This window comes from Ostrinia nubilalis, chromosome 12, assembly GCF_963855985.1.
Source record: "Ostrinia nubilalis chromosome 12, ilOstNubi1.1, whole genome shotgun sequence".
Taxonomy (NCBI): domain Eukaryota; kingdom Metazoa; phylum Arthropoda; class Insecta; order Lepidoptera; family Crambidae; genus Ostrinia; species Ostrinia nubilalis.
This window is the reverse complement of record NC_087099.1, coordinates 13904226-13925092: the sequence shown is the minus strand read 5'-3', so window position 1 is coordinate 13925092 and position 20867 is coordinate 13904226. Positions and strand designations below refer to the sequence as shown.

General features: G+C 36.2%; 1 protein-coding gene across 1 annotated transcript in view; it reads left to right on the top strand.

Moving 5' to 3' along the window:
- The first annotated feature begins 14551 nt into the window (after window positions 1–14551).
- The window catches only part of LOC135076573 (calexcitin-1), a 49949-nt gene continuing 43633 nt past the window's right edge, over window positions 14552–20867 (top strand). The window contains exon 1 of the mRNA XM_063971005.1: window positions 14552–14580. The gene's annotated coding sequence lies outside the window, so the exon portion shown is untranslated. The remainder of the gene's footprint in view (window positions 14581–20867) is intronic.

The window sequence follows — 20867 nt, the reverse complement described above, 5'->3', positions numbered from 1 at the left end:
TGTTTTATTTGCATTGTATTATTAGTATTTGAGCCATTCTACAAAACGAATGTAAATTTATTAGTCTACGTCTATTAGTTTCGACGTAATTGTTGAACAGAGATACTCATTCCCAGCGATTTCCATAGTAATCGGAATCGGTTGTGTGATTATTTCAGGCAGTGCCATTTCGCACGTCGCGTGCGCTAAGGAAACCGCTGGGAAGGGGTATCTTTGTTCAACAATTACGTCGAAACTAATAGACGTAGACTAATAAATTTACATTCGTTTTGTAGAATGGCTCAAATACTAATAATAGAATGCAAATAAAACATACCTTAACGACCTGGTTTTTCTTGTGTTGGGAAATAATCGAAAAAGATGTGAAAAAAATCATGTTTATTTCTAATTAAATCCATTCTTTCTCCCTTAAAATGTATGAAACTTGTGTCTGTTTTCTACTTCTACTAGTAGATAATTTTATTGGCTATCGCATGATATAAAATATTTGCATATTAATGTTAAGCTCCCACGCGTTCACTTGTTTTTTAAAGAAGAGGTGTAAACTAAAAATTAAAAACTTAAATCGATGTAATTTTCGAGAAATGGGTCAGGCCCCAAATTTGAAGTATTTTTATCGATAAAATTGTCCCTAGATTTTGCCCTTAAAGTTTGATCACTACAAGCCCGGACACACTGTATAAAATGGAACACAGTGGCATTAGAGGTAGGGCTTTAGATTGGATTAAATCGTACTTGTCTGACAGAGAACAGTGTGTAGAGGTCACCAAGTTAAATAGTAAACAGGTAGTCACTAATTTCAAATCTGATTATAAAATAAATAAGTACGGAGTACCTCAAGGTAGCGTTTTGGGTCCTCTATTGTTTCTGATATACATAAATGACATTACAGAAGTAACACCACATCAGACAATTTTGTATGCAGATGACATATCTATAACAGTAAAGACTGAAAAATATTCATTAATAAATCATTTACGTGACATACATGACACAATTGATGTAATAGTGACATGGCTTAATGCCAATAATTTGAATGTTAACTTGACCAAAACAAAAATAATGAATTTTAATAAATTAAATGACTTGAATATAAATTTTTGTAATAATATTATTGACGAGGTAAAAAATATAAAATTCTTAGGTATAACAATAGATAGCAACCTAAACTGGAAAATTCATATCGAGGAATTATGTAAAAAAATAAACAAATTTGTATATGCCCTTAGTCGGCTTAGAAGAACAACGTCGCAGCACACTGCCTTACTAGCCTACCATGGGTATGTTGGCTCTGTTCTTAGATACGGCATTATTATATGGGGTCATGGTGTCGAATTGAATAAGGTTTTTGTTACACAAAAGAAATGCATCAGGTCGATCTGTTTGGCACATCCATTGCAAAGCTGTAGAACCTTGTTTAAAAAATTGAATGTTCTGCCTTTGCCATCTTTATACATTTATGAAATGTCTTGTTTTGTGAAACAACCTTAGATCATAGAAAGAGAATAGATATGAAGTCGCGCGTAACTACAACGAGAACCAGTGTCCCCACATTTCCCCCACCACAGCTCCCACACACACATTCAACTGTGTAAAAACAAAGCGACTGAGAGTCTACGACAACATGTGCAACCGGCTTAAAAGTGCTGTGATTGGCCAGAAGGCGTGCCTTATGGCCAATCAATGGCCGCGTGACGTGACGCACACTTTGAAAAAAGCAATTAGAGAGAAGAAAGATAAAATGGAGTCGATAAGATATCGATACTTTAAATCCTGGGGGCAAGGCTCGAAATTGGTTTAAAAAATGCTTGTATGAAAACTTTTTTATTATTATACGTTATTATTATGTTCTTTAACGATTTTTGCATAAAGGAGTCAGTTCCATTTTGTATGGACGAAAAACTCAGAATCAATTATTGGGACTAAATGAAGTTACCTTATATTAATTTACCCCAACCAAAGCTCAATGTCGTTATCGATGGAGTATAGAAGTTATAGACTGACAAAGTTTGTATGAAAAGTCATGGGTTAAGTAGGTACTTGCGATTTTTACCAGTATTTACAATATTGGTAATATATTATTATTTCGTTTTCAGCCAAATGACGTCCACTGCTGGACAATTTACTTTAATAATAATAACAGGATCACTGTAATTATTATTAACTACTATCGCGCATTAACTTTTTAATTATGGCGAAATTCGTACCGCCTATGTTTATCAAAAATAATGCCTATATTAGGCTTTCAACTAGCTCTTATAGTAATTACATAGTTGACAGTTACTAATCCCTTCTACTATTGTTATTGTTTTTGTAAAAACTTAAAAATCGCAAGCAACTCATGATTTTTTCATTCAAAATTAGAAAATAGAAAATAATAATTTACTTCTATTTATCGATAATAGGAAACCGTATTAGAACACGAGCCCTGCACTATGTTACGACCGGCACATGCGGCCGTACTGTGTATTTTCACGCGTCAGTGGATATCGGAAGAAATAAAATACATTGCGCAGTAGTTACGCATGACATAAAGTGGTTGCTAACTAAATCGTCAATGTACAACGTGTTTGAATTTTTATCACCACTAATTTCGATATCGCAGTAAATGTCACGGCACTGAATTCGTTCGTAAAAATGTTTAGTTTTTTTTATTTATAAGCAAAATACCAATGGATTTGTAATACTTACATGTGGTAAATGACTTCATTGTTCCTGTAGTTCTTTGTTTCACTTATGTTATTGCACGTTACGACGCATTATCCAACAATATCGGAGAACATTTCCTCAGTACGACTGAATCGCGACTAACCTGGCGTCGCGGGCGATGTTCGTTTCTGGGCATATCGCGGAGACACGCGCCACGCCCCCGTTTCACATCTATTCCCTTCTATGATCTGAGGAAACAACATATGCATTATTTTAAAAGGGCTGCAGAGATATACCCCAGGAACACTAGAGATCCTGATAGGCTGGTGCATGCTTTTGCGCCGAGAACAACATTGTTCCAAAAAAATTGTTACTCTATGGGCATCAAAATATATAATAGGTTGCCATCGAACATTAAACTCCTTCCACTAAAAGACTTTAAGAAGGAGTTACATACCTGGTTGTTACAAAAAACCTTTTACTCTGTAACTGAATATGAAAATCATGACTGTAATTGATTGTAATCTTGTTTTCTTTATTGCATGCTAAGATGTATTTAGCGAAACATGGACTTTATTTTATGTATATTTGACCATCATTATGTTACCTGTTTCTGGCAAATAAATAAATTTGAATTTGAATTTATAATTTGAATTTAGGTACTCTTTACCTGTAGTATTTTACTACACAAAAACTGGTGACTACAAGAAATACAATAAGGTTTCATCTGAATATAAGTTTTTTGTTCTGACATCTCTTGGGAAATATCATTTGTTATTGTATCGACGTTTCGTTGACGTAGGTAGTGGCTCAAAGTTTTAGCCAATGCCAGTAAGAGCCAAAGCACACGATGCGTTGCGGCGGCGGTAAAACGCCGGAGCGGTGTCGCTGCGTCGTCTAACATAGAAAATCTATAGCGGGCACACGAGCAGTGCGGCACCACGCCGTGCGATACGGCGAAATCTTTGCGTTACGACGCCGCAACGTATCGTGTGATTTAGCTCTAAGACCGTCTATATTTGGGTAAATGCGTGGCAACTTAAATTGCTAATTAAAATTACACCTTTCAGTAACAATGGCTTGATTATCATCGTCATTAAAAACCCGAATCAAAGCCATTATCAGATCGGTGCAAGCCTTTACAATGCTTTTGAAATTAATGGAGCCAAAGAAAATCCAATTAGCAAGTTTTCAAAGGAGCGAAATGTTCGAGCTACAATTAATGGTATTATTGCGGCGCGGAACGCTATTCATGTTGACAATTTGTAAAAGAAGTACTGGATATGGCTTAAATTTATTTGATTATTAATTATTTATAACTCTAGCTTCGCTTTTTAGTATCTGGGTTTGAGCTAAAGAATACGGTGCGTTGCGGCGGCGGTGCAAAATGTGGCCTAATTCACGTATTTTGACAGTCAAGATCTCGCTGACGTTCAGAAGTCGTCCCATTGAAAAACAGTTCTAAATCCGTATTCACAAGAGTCATCTTGATAGAACGATTACTCGATAGGATCGCAACTCAGTGTTTTATTGTCGTTGAAGTTTTGTTACGTGATAAAGGCTACTGAGCGGTGTCGCTGCGTCCGTCTTACATAGAAATATCTGTGGCGGGCGGTGTGGTGCCGCGGCGTGCGATACGGCGAAATCATTTCAGTGCGGCGGCGCCGTGTGTGCTTTGGCTCTTTGTCTTTTTCTATCGTGACAGTAAGGACTAAAATCATAATAATCTAACATTATTACCACTGGGCAAGTAAGCAATGGGGGCGATAAAATAATGTACAACTGTTTTCGTAATGAAACCCTCCCTTACAGGCTTTGCTTGGTTAGGAGCGTATGAAGATGATGAAAATGCTCAAGAATATCTACCTGTTTAACTAGTTAAAAAACAAGATAGTTTACTGTAATATTCAATACTTAGCCCTAGTTATAAAAGTAGTCACATCTAGTGATGGTCACATGTATAGTTTCTTTGTGCGGGATAAATATTGCCTCGACATGACACGCATGTTCATTTCGCCGGCTGTATTGAGATCATTCGCATTGTTGTGCAGTAGATTTTCCTTTGTAATTAAACCGTACAGTTGATTAAAAATATTGTATGGAATATTAATTCTTTTGAATTTTTTGACTAAGCATAACTATTTTACACTAATTCGTAGCTTCGAACCGTCTTTTGGCAGTTTTATCCATAAAGAGTCTCTGCTTAAATTGCATGATAATGTGGTATAGAATCCAAAGAAAAAACCAGGCAAGTTCTGGGAGTTCTATTACATCATGATGTTTTTACACTAATTATATTAGATTATAATCTTTTTACTCTAAGTAATTAAGAATAACATTTTATTTTCAAATCAAATCAAACCAAATCAAATCAAATCACTTTATTTGTAAAAAATAGTTTTGAAATGGCGATGAACACGCGATTCGAATTACAAAGAAATAGATTCAAGAAATCACAGACTTGAGTCACAACTTGAGTCTTGAGTCTATAAGTTTTGTAATCCAAAATGTTTCGAATACTTTTGTTTCTTTATTAAAGTTCTCGTTACCCCAAAACAATTTTAACAAGTGTTTAACATCAACCCTCGTATGCTGCAATGCCACCAACAAGTTGCAAGGTTCCGTATTACTTCTGACAACTGCTGTAAAAACTTTCTCGTGTCGCCTTATACAGGGTGGGCCAAAAATATTTCCAAAGAGCAACGCTTGATTTTTTGAAAACGGTTCGAGGTAGGGACGCGTGAGTGATGTGAAACTATGCATATTTTCATGAATTTTAGTCACCATGGAGCATTTCACGGGACAACAGCGTGCTTTTTGTGTAACTGCTATTTGTAAAAAATGTTGGTCCATCCTGACTGTGTTCTGTAAGGCAAAAAAAGCAAGGTTACGTGTAGAAAAGTAGTTGTAATGTGGGTTAGACATCACGTGATCTTGGGGACATCTTATATTTTTTATATTAGCAACCCGCCCCGGCTTCGCACAGGTGCAAAGTATTTTGAGTCTATTGATGAAAACTGATTAAAATCCGTTGCGTAGTTTAAAAATCAGTGTATGTACGGTCAGAGGACGCTTACTGGGTTGTTAGTTTTAAAATTTTGCCACTTGATGTTTCAGAATCATGGGACTACAGTATTGTACAGCTCTACCGATGTTTCTCTGCGCGACACTGGCCACTAAGAAAAAAAACTTAATTATTTCTCGACGACCAAAATCGACGAGACTCTTTTGTTTTTTTTTTCTCGCTCAAATCTCGAATTCATTCTTCCACGACTTGATTTTGTAACTACCTACATAGGATTGTAAATTATTGTATTAACTTTTTACCCGTAAATCGAGTATTAAAATTTAATCACGAGGCCTCAAAGCATACATAACACAACAAACATTAAGGCCCATCGAACCACTACAACCTAACCAACCCCAAAAATTTATCATAATAATGTTGTAATAATACGTAAACTATTTCAAGGCTGGTAACATTATTCTATCAATGACGGCGATGTACTATCCGTTCGCTTAAGTTTGCCGCTGGCGATATGACGTCACTCGAAGGGAAGCGTCTATAACTAGAACAAACTAGGATATCTAAAATATTTTTAATTCATTATTATTGATAAAATTTGTGTGTATTTGCGTAAAATAAAACACATTAATTGCGTTTAATCACTAACTAATTGCGTTTAATCGCGGTTGGGGGAGGGGACGCGCATTCCATGGACCGGCAAACTTAGTGCGAACGGGTAGTATGTAATATTACTGAAGACAAACCTAGATTACTAAAGCCCAGTATGTGGAACAGCGCAAGATCATAAGTTCCGTACTATTCCGTCCAGCTGGCAGTGTAATAAGAGTTCTTGTTTCGGGGTGTACGCAAGGCTTTATTAAGATTCCTACCTATGCTGTCTGGTTAAGGACATGTCACTGAGAAGAAAACACGTAATATTATACAAGTGAATGTTTCATATTTTTGAGATGGCCTAAGATTTTTGAGAGACTGCGACCTTTGCTACATTCTAAATGGGCATCAAGAATTTCTTTTTCAGAAGTCCAAAAAAACAAACACATTTTAAAAATTTGGCCAGTAGACAAGTAAAACTAGGTAATATTTATTATTTTATGTTAAACTCTGAATAGCTACTCAGTCGACTTCCCCTTAAAAACAATCAAAGCAAAGTAAGACGATAAAAATGATTCACTGAACGTTAGGAAAGGCTTAACTGGTACACTAAACCATATTACTTAATGTTATGATGACTTCTTTATTATACGTACACTCCTATTAATATAAAACAGATAAATTCATATTATTTATTTTCTTAAACTTACTGATTGTTGATAATTTTTGTCTGCACAAAGTTCTATATTTTTTACTTTTAAAAAGTATAAAATAAAGAAAACAACTGCTCTATCGAGACTGAATTAATTCTTTCACCAACCTAGAGACTTAAAAACTTGGTAGACTTTCTAATTTCTTTGATCATTTCTGAGACAAACTTATGAGTTCGCTGTTTTACCTTAAAACCTCATCGATTACATTTTCAGTTCATTTTTAATCAACTTCAGTTAAACAAAAGTCATCGATACAAACAAAGTTTATCGTTGACAGATTCCAACCAGTTAAGGCTTGTCGTGCACCCTAATATAGATCCATGGCTGCAACGTCTGAAACTTTTTGTGCCACAAAGTAGGTAAAAGAGTAGGTTCAGTTCATACGAGTGCGCTCCAAATAGAGATTTTCTTCGCAAATATTTATAATACTTGCACTGAAAAAAGAGAGCGTACTCATATCTCAAAGGCCTGCAATGCACTTGTAATTCCCTGTGGGTTTTTTTTTATCCACAACGAGGAAGCTCTTGGCCTGTATCTCACCTGATGGTAAGTGATGATCAGGCCGAAGGTGGAAGCGAGCTTCACCCGGAATCCTCAACCACGGAGGAACTGGCTATCTTACCTCTAACTACCGTAACACAGAACACACAACGGTTACGGTTGTCTGTGGGCGGCGGTAATCATTTATCAGCAGGTGATCCGTTTTAAATCTATGAATTTATGCTACTATCTTGCTGATTGTGTATGATTTTTTTAAATATTTTTTTTTCGATTAATCACTTACAGCTGGTTTCTGATAGGACCTATTTTAAGTTCGAGAATGTTCTCTACTTAAGAATGAACTTAAGCCTCTCTGTTGATACTTAAATAGAGAATGAGCATGCTCAAGTTTAACATCTCAATTCAGAAACGGCTGTTAATAATTTATACCATAATAAATTTAAAGGTAGTTGTTTGTTTGAAAATAAATACTAAAATTTATTAGTTAAATGCAACATTAACGAGATTCGCATCGTAAATGAATTAATAAATTATTTTATGTACAGTCATCGTAAAATCCAGATTAAGAACTCCAAAACAGTTAATGACATATTTTAAATACCTTCGTGTATAATAAAACAACAAGCCTTGATTTTAAAACTCAGTTTTTTAATGCCTTTTGTTATAGGGCTTAAATCAGTCAGTGCCTGAGGTAAAAAGCCTTGATCACACGTACCGAGTAAACGGGCGAGACAGTAAAATGTTTACTCGGTCGAGACAGTTGGGTGAGCGAGTCACATACTCGAGCGCTCAGCCGAGCACTCGGCGTAATGTTCATACACACCGAGTACTCGGCAGAGAGCACTGTCTCGCCCGTTTGCTCGGTACGTGTGATCAAGGCATTAAGGAGCGGCACGGGAGGGTGTTGTTGAGACTTCAAATGTCAGCGAGACTAGATTTGTATGTCCTGTCACGTCATAATATGTCAATGTCACCACTCCCGTGCCGCTTCCATACCTCAGGCACTGACCGAGTCAACGTTGAACCTGGTTACTTAGTTTCATAAATTATCTTGAAATTTTAGGCTGCCCGTCTGTCGCGCGTTTGTCGCGCTGCTAAATCGCCTAAATGTGAAAGCACTCTTGTTTAGTTCTATAGAACAAAAGTAGTTTACCTACTGTCCCTTCCTGCTTTGTGGTCCTCGAGAAACATGTCGGATCTCAGAGCTAAGACGCATTTATCTCGCGCGTCAATACTACACACTTGGCTAGTGTGCATGTGTTGCGCTGAACTAGTGCTTGTGGTTGCTGGAGTTACTGCTTGCGAGCACTGGAACTGGCCGCTTTATGTACCAAGTAAATCTGTACAGTGGTAAATAATGTACAGGAACAATTGTTCTTGGTGACATAGCATGCTTGACAAAAGATTTGATTTCATGATTCCTTGTACAGGGCTTGGCCGTTGATGTTTGATATGAAAAGGCGTATGATGTCTTAGGCTGGGTTGCACCATCATATTTTAACTAACAAACGTCAAAAATCTGTCAAACTCCATACAAAAAGCACCGGTTATCATTATAGTTACTGTCTAAATTGGGTGGTGCAACGCAGCCTCAGAGTCTAGTGAATTCGCTAATTTATAAAGACTGAGAATTTTTACCATTATGAAAACAGTGTCTTCACCCTGAACCCATCTGCTTGTTATCGGTTGTCATCTGAATACCATTTACTCCAACTTGCATTGGTTCTCATATCATTGCACACGGATGTACTTTTGTCTTGTGCAATATCTTGTATTTCTACTCATTTTGTAGTAACTCAATTCCCCAAAAATTGCATGTTCTTTTAACAATAATCGATTTTATTTATAAGGAGAGGTTTCCTCTACGTTAATATTTTATCAATCAGTCTTTCCAAAGGTCAACTGCTAAACATAAGTCGCGGCAAACTTAATACTGCAGTTGGATTTAGTTGTGCACTGCAGCGAGTTTGTTTCGAAGAGAAAATTGAATTCAGAAGTCGCAATCCTGATATTTTTCATTTCGAAGACAAACAGAACGAAAAGTTCCAACGTTTTTAAAATGAAGGAGGATATTAAAATGTAATGCCCCGAGATTGGGGCCGAAAAGATGGACTATGAAGTAATGTAACTGAAGAAATTGAGTAGGTATAACCTGTAAATTGACGTCACGTCATATTTATTAAGATTTCACCTTAATTATCAGTTCTGGCATCATTATACGCAACCTTTCCTTAAATTTTACAGCGACTTTTCCTTTTTCTCCAACGAAAGTTTTATTTAAACCAAAACTTCTATTTTCAATACGGCGTAACGAACACACAAACTCATTTAAATTTTCGTAGCATTCCCTCAAACTGACGCTCAATGCACTTAAGTCTTTAGCGATGTTTGTTGAAGCGTCCCGTCCACTGTTCCCGAGCTTAATCCCGGGGATCCCGAGACGGGAACGGAATTCACCGAATGTTTGAACACTGCGCTAAGTTTCTCCGGGTTTTATCCTTCAGGAAACTACTATAATAGCAGGGTATAAGTTGAATAAGCGTTTCAGCACAATTTATGGCATTTAGATGTTTTTTATGTACCTAATGGACTTTAGTTTTAGATGCGGAATACTTGCATACCTACTCGTATAATATTGTAGGAACCCCTAAAGACTAGAGAAATTGCAACACAACAACATAAATACTTTCATGCGTTTGACATGATGAAACCAATTTTTTTTTTTCAACTTTTGTTTGATTCAAGCCTGCCATCAAGAGAGTTCAACACAGATTAATAAACTCGTACTTTATAATTTAGTGATTTGAAATTTCATAAATGAGAGAATTAAACAAAGAGCATTACACGGAGTCAGAATTCCTCGCGAGTGCTCAGCAAATGTTTGAACAGACGCGCTAACTTTCTTCGGGATTTATATTCGCAGGAACAACTATAATTCCGGGAGATTTACATCGCCGTAACGTCCCGGGAAGCGTTCGCACCACTAATTGCCTCTTCATCGACACTCTAACTACGCGCAGTTTAGTGATGTTTGATTATTATCGATATTTTTTCGATAAAAAATTACTAATCTTCTTTTAGACCCTTACCTACATTTAAGTTCTGACCTGAGCGCGGTATGATAATTAAATCAATCGAAAGTCGTAGTCGTTATCGACCCGTAGCGGGAACTGTCAATTAGTATAAAAACGTCAAATTAAAACCTTCACGACTAAAAACCTGCAATATTCCTCAAATTTTCCATCGATAATTGAATTGAAATGATAGTTGTAAGTGACCGATGTTTAGTCGATTGTGTTGCGGATATTCCGTCAATCGATATTCGGCAAATGACGATTCACATTCATAATTGAGTCATGCCGTGTCGTGTGAACAAAAACGTTTCCTGCTTGCCGTGTGTGCTTTGTAAATGGACTTTAATATTTATTATTATCTACCCACATTTGCAATAGGTACTAGAATTTGCATTTTAATTTTTTTTTTAACCCAAAATAATCAGTTGTGACATTTCTCTCTATATTGATAAGGCGTTGGACGTCCAGTTCCACCCACAAGGTGGACCGACGACTTATTATATGGGTATGGGTCATAGGTAGCAGGAAGGCGCTGGATGCAGGCCGCTACTAACCGGGCGATGTGGAAATCAAAAGTCAAAGTCAAAATTTCTTTATTTGTTTAGACTAATAAATAGTTCTTACAAATCGTCATTTTGCTCTTAAGGAGCCTCTACATGTCTCATAATCTTTTTACCCTACCAGCGCTTCGAGACCAACATTTGGCAAGTGCTGAGAAGAAGCGCCGCAACAAACTCAGTCACCACTGTCTGCCGGTTCAAAAATCATAGGGGGAGTCCTATGGTCAGCAGTCGACGTTCCTGTGGCTGAAAATGATAATGATGATCTATACTGATACAAAATATTCGTTTCCTTTTAAAACATTAGAAAACAATCACTATTTGCTAAAGATAATGAAGCTTAACTATTTTTACAGTAAGTAATTTAATATGTATTGAAATATCTTGCCTATAAAATCTTTTACGAGTTGTTTAGTTAAACAATTTCCTTTCAAGTCACAGCTACCAGCAAAAAACCTATAAAAATTAACATAAACTTGATAAAAGTAATTAAAATGTGTTAATTACACTGTTCCCATATCAGAAATAGCATCAATAATTACGTCAGCATTTTCCCTTAAATCTGAAATGCGTTGTACAGTCACGAACACAATGTGCATACTTCTTCAACTTTATTGCCTTGGCATAAGTATGCTAAAGGTATTTATTTCGAGTTATTTGAATGCTCCCCACATTCACACGCAACATTTTTTGGCAGTATCCTAAAAATTTACATTACATCAATCAATTTTGAACTTTACACGGACGTTATAAAGCTTCAAATCAATTGGGGAAGTCCTCATGGTAGGTTGAACTGCTCGCGACTGTACAAAACACACGGCACGAAATCTAAACCATCAAATATTAAAATTATCGGCGCAATTGAAGAGGAACGTAACTGTGACATCACGCATGCCGTATTCAAAATAAACAACACATATTTATGACTAGACACGAAACGAGGTCTCTTCAATATGTCATATCAATAACTGCTTCTTCTACCGTGGATCGCGACAATGTCTTAGATCCTGTCCAGATGACTGTCCTGCATTTTTACTCGCGAGTTTCGAATCGCGCGAAATAGAGATACTAGAGGTTCATACATTCTGTCCACACGCACTCGCGCGATTTAAAACGCGACATGGTCTTAGCATTTGCGCTCAGCTAGTTGGCGCTGCTGGTGATATGACAGAACCTTACTCTACATTCCTGAGTGCCTCCTATAACTTTAGCAATCACCAGTTGGCGTCACTGTCTTGGTCACTAGCGAATGACAGGAACTTATTGAGTTCAAATACGGTAGCCTTCTCGAAGGTTTCAATTAACCTTGGTGTCAGACCTGGTCCGACACCAGGGCGTTTGTATTGAATCGCATTTTTGTGCCCTCCTAAGATTTAAATTAAAAATTTCTTGTCTTTAACAACGAAGAATAAACTTAAAAATCTGCCGAAAATACCGATAACATTCATTTTCCCATCACTGTCTTAAGAACCTATCGGATTTAATTGTTTTTTTAGAACAATGTCCATTTTCGGTCTTATTTATGTTTGAGATAAATCATGAAATAAGTATTTTTAGCGACGACATAGTCGGTTTGAAACAAAATATTTTAACTACAAAAAATATTGAAACAAAAACTGGTTCTAAGCAAAATGTACTGTATTTTAAACTAAGTGTATTATTAAAAGAAATGCACATCCCTACACTGAAATAACATAGTTAAGGCTGAGGCGCAAAAGTCCATAACGCACCAATTATCCGGAACAGTGCGTTCCGGATATTATACAATCCGGACTTTACGGCCCGGGCCTAATTACGCCCGGATATTAGAACGTTCGGATATAATGTGATAATCAGAGTATACGAGGCAGTTTAGTATGATGAAATTAAATTGAAAGATTTATGTTAAAGTGAGTTTAAAATATGTAACATTCATGCTTATTCACTTCTTATTATTAATTCTTCTTAATTGAAGTAGGTAGTACAGTGTGTTTTCTCTCCAAAGTCTAGTAGATATGTAGAATATAATATAAAAAGGTATGCAAGTATGCGTATTAAAATATGAACTTTAATAGACGGAAAGTAGGTTAGGTATTATTTTAGAATAACTTTATTTTTGAATGTATTTTATCTACGAAGCTAGGATTGGCGTATTCATAGTCATATTTGTTATGGATAAACAGTAATTAGGTAGGTATAGGTATTATTTTGTTGTGACCTTTGGATAAGCCAGCATTATGTTAAAAATATTGACTAAAGAACAGTTATTTGGATAGGTTCAACAGTATGCTGTGAGCTAAGAAGCTTTTTATAATGCCCTTGCATCCAAGATGTGGGTGTAGATACGCCACAAAAACAATAATTAATATCAGATTCCTTCTACACATTATTTCCTTAACCATTTCACTTAGCGTTATTAAACGTGCAAAGACCTCATAAATAATGCCGTCGGTTTGTAAACTGCCAAATCTCCGCCATATTTCAGGCGGGTGTTCCCACGTATATCAGGCGAGAAGATCCCCGAATCTGAAAGAGTCAATTTGCTTGCTAAATTGAAAGTGATACACGACCAATCGTACCAATCTCGGGATAGTGATGGGAACTTGGCATCACTTACGTGTGATTCGAAAAATATCGATTAAATCGGTCGAAGTCTAAGGCTGGGTTGCACACTTGCACCATCTTACTTTGACTTTAACAAACGTCAAAAATGTTTCAAGTTCCATACAAAAAACACCGGTTATTGTTATAATTACCGTTAAAGTAAGATGGTGCAATCCAGCCTAAGAAGCAGCTTTTTGAGCACCTACCACAGACTCATCCTGTATATCCCTTCTCATTTACAAAAAAATAAAAAAAAACCTTTGTAAATATATTTTTCTGAATTCATTTGCAAATAGAAAATGAAGTTATTTGAAACTAATTTTATAGAGCTTAAAAAGCTCTATTTAAAATTGCAGTTGTTAACAAATGAAGCCTAAAAATTGTAACACAAATGTCATTAAAGAAATCATAAGTATTTTTATCCAAATGGGAAACGTCTGAATAAAACTTTACCCATAAATCACAAAATGAAGAACAAAGCCTGAATGTAGAAAATCTCATTATAATTTATTAAATTATTCAGAAACAGTTATATTAAAACTTTTTAAATTAAAGGGAAAATAAAAATACTTTGTGTTCTAAATGTATTATTTGATTTACCATATCATCGCAATTATCTTCTTACCTTACCGTTTCCTGTTTACTGAACATCATGTTACATTTGCTATTTTCAGATACAAGTAGGAGGTATCTTTGATCTTTTGTATCACCGCCAAAACTAAATAAACAAAAAGGGGTAAAAAAGCGAACCTACTCAGCAGCACTGCCCAGGAATCCGAACGATCAATCGGCCTGAGGTCTTGCAGATGCAATACGCTCGCTCCGAGCCCGCCGCGCGGCACTTGTCGACGCTCCACTGCCGAGAGCAGCCGCCGCCACAGGTACGTCACTAGTCCAAAGACCAAATTCAAAATTGGAACAGTTTTTTCGAATTTTAGATGTTTTATTTTTAAATTAAAAAGAGAACACAATTCGAATGTATTTCGAATTTTGAAATATTTTATCCATTTTTTAATCATTTGCTGGTAACAGTTTTGAATTTGGAACAAAGTACTAAAAAGTTTTCCTATCTCGTATTCGTAATTCTTTAAGTGCTCGGTTTTATTTTTTTATTCTTTTAACCCCTGTACTTTAAGGGTTAAGTTTTGTCGAGTGTGTGCTTCGGTTTCGAGTTAGGAAGTTAGTCTGCATCGAGTTGGAGAACTTTAGTGCCTTCGCCCGCACGTTTATGTATTACAACTTTTACGATCCGCACCCGTATTTTATGGTACGAAGTTTAATTTTCGTATCGAATAATAATAATAATAATAATAAAAAACGTTTATTGCTTTTTATACATAAAAGGAATTACAAGAAACAAAATTACATTATAAGCTTAAAATAACTTATGCTAAAAGAAAAAGCAAATGGAGGTGGCTCAGCATGTGCCGCCAAGGACTACCTGCCCTAGACAGCGCTGGTTTTCAGCCACCACCATTTCTCTTAAGGTGTTGGTCGAGAAAATGGTCACGGGGGCTTCGAAAAAAAAAATGAGTAAAAAAAAATAAATAAACATTTAAACTGACTAAAAAAATAGAAAAAATACACTTTTTCTGCCTGTGTAGTGTAAGTGTGTAGTGTGTGTGTGGTGTGTGTGTGTTTTTGTGTTTTGTACTGTATGCTACGCGAAATAATCTCTTAGGGGCAGTAGTTTCCAGTACCCACGGCGAAGATCTTCTGCATCTATCTGTTTCTTAAGTAAGGCAGCTTTATATTTACTTTTGAAACCCTGAATGCTCATTTTTTGTTTCATAGGCGGGGGTAGATCGTTCCATATACTGGCTGCATAGAACTTGAAAGATCCTCTATAACGCGTAGAATTGTGTTTAGGTATTCTAAGTGAGTTTTGCAATACAGATCGCAGGCTCCTCTGTGTGTTGTTTTTAACCCAGGTAAGTTTTTCAAATAGGTACTCCGGTTTTTTATTCCAGATTACTCTGTGTACAGTGCAGGCAAAATGGAGTTCACTGCGAGCCTTCATATTAAGGATACCTTTCTTATTCAAGTAAGGAGTTATATATTCCCTCCATGGCACATTGTAGCAGAAACGAATACAGGCATTTTGTACGCGTTGAATCGCCTTTTCGGTCCGGGTATTAAGTTTGGGTCCGATCACCGCGCTGCAGTAATTAAAAGGAGAAAGGACAAGTACGTCAGCCAAAAGTAATCTCAATTCTTCACGTAAGTACGGTCTAATTTTGTATAATATCTTAAGTTTGAAAAAAGCATTTCTAATTTTACTGTTTACGTGATCTTCGTATTTTTGCTCCCCATCTAGGAGTAAACCCAAATTTCGCGCGGAGTTTACCCTCTGTAAGACGACATTATTGATGGAAATTTCTTCATTGCAATCTACAACTCTTTTTATTTGATTTTTTGTTCCCAAGATCAAGACCTGCGATTTATTAGGATTCAGTACTAAAGAATTTTTATTAGACCAGGTGTAAATATTTTGGAGATCCTCATTAATATTCCTTACAGCATCCCTAGTGTCTTTGCTATCAAAAGAGTAGTACAGCTGTGTGTCGTCCGCATACAAATGGTATTTACACGTTTTTATGCACTGTGGAAGGTCAGCAGTAAAAATTGTGAACAGAACAGGACTCAATATAGAGCCCTGCGGAACTCCTCGTACTATTTTTCCAGGAAACGAGAGTGACTTTTTGCCATCATTTCCGTCAGTAACTACTGTCTGTTCTCTGTTCACTAAAAAAGATTCGAACCACTTACATGCGCCAGTTGAGAAACCGTAATGATTTAGTTTTGCCAATAGAAGCTGTGGATGTAAACAATCAAATGCTCGTGTATAATCCAAGAGAATCAATATGCTACTCAATCCCCCATCTGAAGCCTCCGCGAGATCATCCGTCACTTGGAGTAAGGCTGTTTCAGTTCCGTGCCCTCGACGAAATCCAGATTGGAATTTAGGCACAATATCATTCCTGTCCATATAGTTTACTACTTGTTTTAACACAACCCTCTCCAGTATTTTTGATAGAACCGGTAAAATTGATATAGGACGCAGGTCTTTCAGTTCATCTGCGGAGTCTTTTTTGGGTATAGGCCTAACTAGTGCTTTTTTCCATTGCGCGGGGAAGGTGTGGGTCTCTATAGATTTATTAATAATTGCTGTTATAACAGAAAGAGTTTTGTGCAGAGTTGACTTAATCATCTTTATGTTCAAACCATCCTGTCCTGACGAGTTTGTTGTAATACTGTTGATAATGTTAAACACTTCTGCTTCTGTTGTTGGCTCTAAGTTAAAGGTATTTTGTTGTTTAGGTTTCCCAATACTAGTCGAGACATCGTTCAAATCGACGTCTTGGCAAGTTGGTAGTGCAAGAAAATAATCACTGATTTTATTCGGATCATTTAAATGGTCAGGTATATTGTCCGCGTGCCTGTTGTTGAGAAGGGTGGTATTCTTTATATTTTTCCATAAAATATTAGGCTTTTTTAGATTATTATTTATGAACGAATTAAAATAGGCTTTTTTTTCATGTTTAATTGCTGTCGTTGTATAGTTCTTTAAACTGCGGTAATAATTTTTAGCCGAGTCCGTTTTGGTTTTGTGAGATTTAACTAAAGCTTCGTCTCTTAAGGTCATCATAAATTTTATTGTATCGGTGATCCATGGTTTATGTTTATCTTTAATAATTATTTTCCGTATAGGTGCATGAAGGTCAAAGAGAGCTAATATATAGTCATTAAAAATAGCGACCATCTCATCGACAGTTTTTCCTTCCATAATAGATTGCCAAGGTATAGAGTCTAGGTCCCTATCAAAAATGGTTGGGATTATATTATGTAAAACTCGTTGATATGTTACTTGTTTAATGAATTTTGGTTTCTTTAGATCGAGATCTACCATAACAGTTGCGTGGTCACTTAGGCAGTTATTGTGTACTACTTTCAGATTTTTGCAGCGTGTCGAATCATTGGTAAGAACTACGTCTAGGGTGGTTTCTGTACTATCGGTTATCCTGGTTGGTTCATTGACTAGTTGGTCAAGGTTATGTTGGTTACAAAAGGAGAGTAATTCTTTGGTTTGTGAGGATTCTGGACGATTAACATTGATATTTAGGTCACTCAATATACAGATGTAGTCACACGGCGACATAATATTTAAAGATTCACTTAGAGAGTCTAAGGCGTCCCCAACACAAATGCTTTCTGGTCTGTAGGCTGTGCCCAGCGCCAGGATTCCTCCTGGCAGCCGAACCTCAAGCCATAACTGTTCTAACAAGGACTGAGGGTGCTGTCGCACTTTAGTTATTATTCCTTGTCTTACGTAAAAACCAACCCCCCCGCCTGTTCTACCCCTACGAGCTCTATGTATAAACTTGTACCTAGGTATGACAGGCGCAATCGCTTCTTCGCCATCACGGATCCAGGTTTCATTTATAGCTAATATGTCTAACTTGTATTTTAAAATTGTAACTATTAGTTCATCTTGTCCCGTGTTCAGTGATCTTGCATTAAGTAGCCCCACTCTCAAACATTTAACTCTTTTATCATCCATTATAATCGGTAGCTATTTGCATACATTTTATACAAATTAAAGTGTTGACGAATCCGCCAAAAGTGTGTAAATTGTGTAAATGTGTAAGTAGTTTTGTGTGTGAGTATGAAAAAGTGTATATTACTAACTTAAACAGTGCACTATATAGATAATTTTTATAAACAACTAAATGGAAAAAACAAAGATAATTTGAAAAATAAGAATTAAACAAATCAAGAGTCAGCCACAAAACGGAACACAACGCGAACATCAAATTGAAGGAAAAACCCTTTCTAGGTCCTCTTCCGATCGCAGTCTGTGGCGTGGCTTCCCATCTTCTTGGCGAACAAAAACGTTGCCCTCTCGCGTCCAAACATATTTGAATTTGCAGGCACGCGAGCGTTCCCGCGCTTTTTGAAATAGTTGACGACGTTTAATTTCGGGTTTAAGTGTCTTATAACATAAAATTGTCGAATTAATAACATTTTGATTTGCGTGGTAGCTTCAAAAAGGGCGTGTGAAACTTTTTTTGGTTAAAAAAAGTTGAAGAGCGCGCTTTTGAAACCAGTGACAGAATTTTGGCTTTATCTTGATTTTTAACTGTTCCCAAAAGGGATTTTATATGTTGCGTGATCGTGGGTTGTTTCGTTCGCCGTAAAATAAATATTTGGAGGGCTCTAGGGATAAGCCTGGTGCATTTAAAGGCGGGCTTACGTAACCTGTTAGGTAAGGGCAAGGTTTCCGCTTTTGTTCTCGTTTTATATTTATTTTTAAGGGACCTTAATGCAGTTGAATGAGAGAGTCTGTTAATGTGTCTTTTGTGGGGAATAAAACGGTTATAAATGAAATTAGATATTGTTTTAGTAAAAGATAGAGACAAGGATTTCCTATTTTAGGTGAAGATACTTAATTTCCGATTGGTAGAGTTACGGTTTTAGAAGATTTTTTTTAGGCTGGTAATTATCCAGTTGCTGTATTAAAAAAAATGATGCGCATAAAAGTAACATAAGTTTTTTGGTTTGAAAATAATAGTTGTGAATATTTTAGAGGGATATTACTTATCAAGAAACTTACCTATTAGTGTGTCTGTCTGTAAGAAGCTTTGAAAACAAAAGTAAGGCAAAAAACTTTGCAATTTTTAGTGACGGTCTGGTCATTTTCTACATTGGGCAACTTTATTTGGAAATAAACTATTTAACTAAAGAAAATGACCGAATTTTACGCATTTCAAAATCTTATTTTCTTTATATCATACCCTTGTCTAAAGGTACCTTTTATATTATAACTTTACTTACTTATAATGAAGTAGCGACCCACTACGACTTCGTACGGGTCCGGGTGAAGTATTTTACATAAAACCTTCCTTTTGAATCACTCACACGCACTCTATCCATTAATGAAAACCACATTTTAAAATACATTGCGTAGCATAAAAGATCTAAACCTGAGGGAGCGACTTTGTTTTACTATGTAAAGATTTATTTAACATACATTCAGGGGTTAAATCCAAATGGCCGAAATAAAAGAACAATAAGCCTATTTTCTATGTAAAGATTTATTTAACATTCAGGGGTTAAGTCATAAAAAATTGAGTTACTTACATTGTGGTCAAACGTGGTCAATAAAAGAACAATACGTCATAAGCATAAAGCCTTATTACGTCATGTTCGAAGTCATACAAATCCTTTGTAAATCAGCGTTTATTTGACGTTAATGACAGTATTTCATGCTGCCTTTTCTTGGAATGTTTTTATTCGTTAGTAATGATTGTAGGTGTAAAAGAAATATAGCGAAAGTAGCAGAAGGGGAAGCAATTAGACATTGTTTTGTTGATCGGAATCATGGTGGTGATAAGAAGTGGGGGAGCGTTAATGTAACCTTTATGTCGTAGAAAAACTTCCAGTGGATCCTGAATAACCCCATACTTACCATTTACCGTCACATTGTTAGTAGGATTCTTTACCCAAAGGATAGAAACGGGACCCTATTACTAAGACCACTGTCCGACTGTCCGTCTGTCTTGGTCATCAGTGATTAAACTACAACCCCTGTTGGGAACCGATAGGTGGACCAACCTATTTTTGATATTTTGTCTATGTTTTTATACTTTTTTTTATTCTTTTTGAAACTAAACATTTGAAGTTTGTTTTTGATAGCCGTCTGGGCATTTTTGGAAAAAATACACCTTTATTTAAACCAAAGGATTTTTAGTTATTTCCTTCCGCCCGCCCAAGCGGCTGTCCGGAAAGTTGGACTCTGGTTAAACTCTAGTTTAAATTGACATTTGGTATGGAAATGATATTCTAAACTTTTTAACCTACGTAGTCATTTAACAAAAGTACGAGTATTATTAATTCGCGCCCAATTGTATGTCCACTTTGGTGAATTAAGCTTTAATAGGGCGTGGTCGCAATGACCGCGGGATTTAAAGCGGCTTTAAACCTTTTAATTTACGACTACTCTATTAATTATCTTCGTATTCAGTCAAGTAGAAGTAAATGTGAAAATCTATTGGAATACAGTAAAACAGTTGACAGGATTCATAAGCCAAAAAGCTATCAGAAAAGTTCTAATAATTTTAAGTTTCCTTTCTTATTTGATCTCACACTCGGCTCGTTTGTATTATAC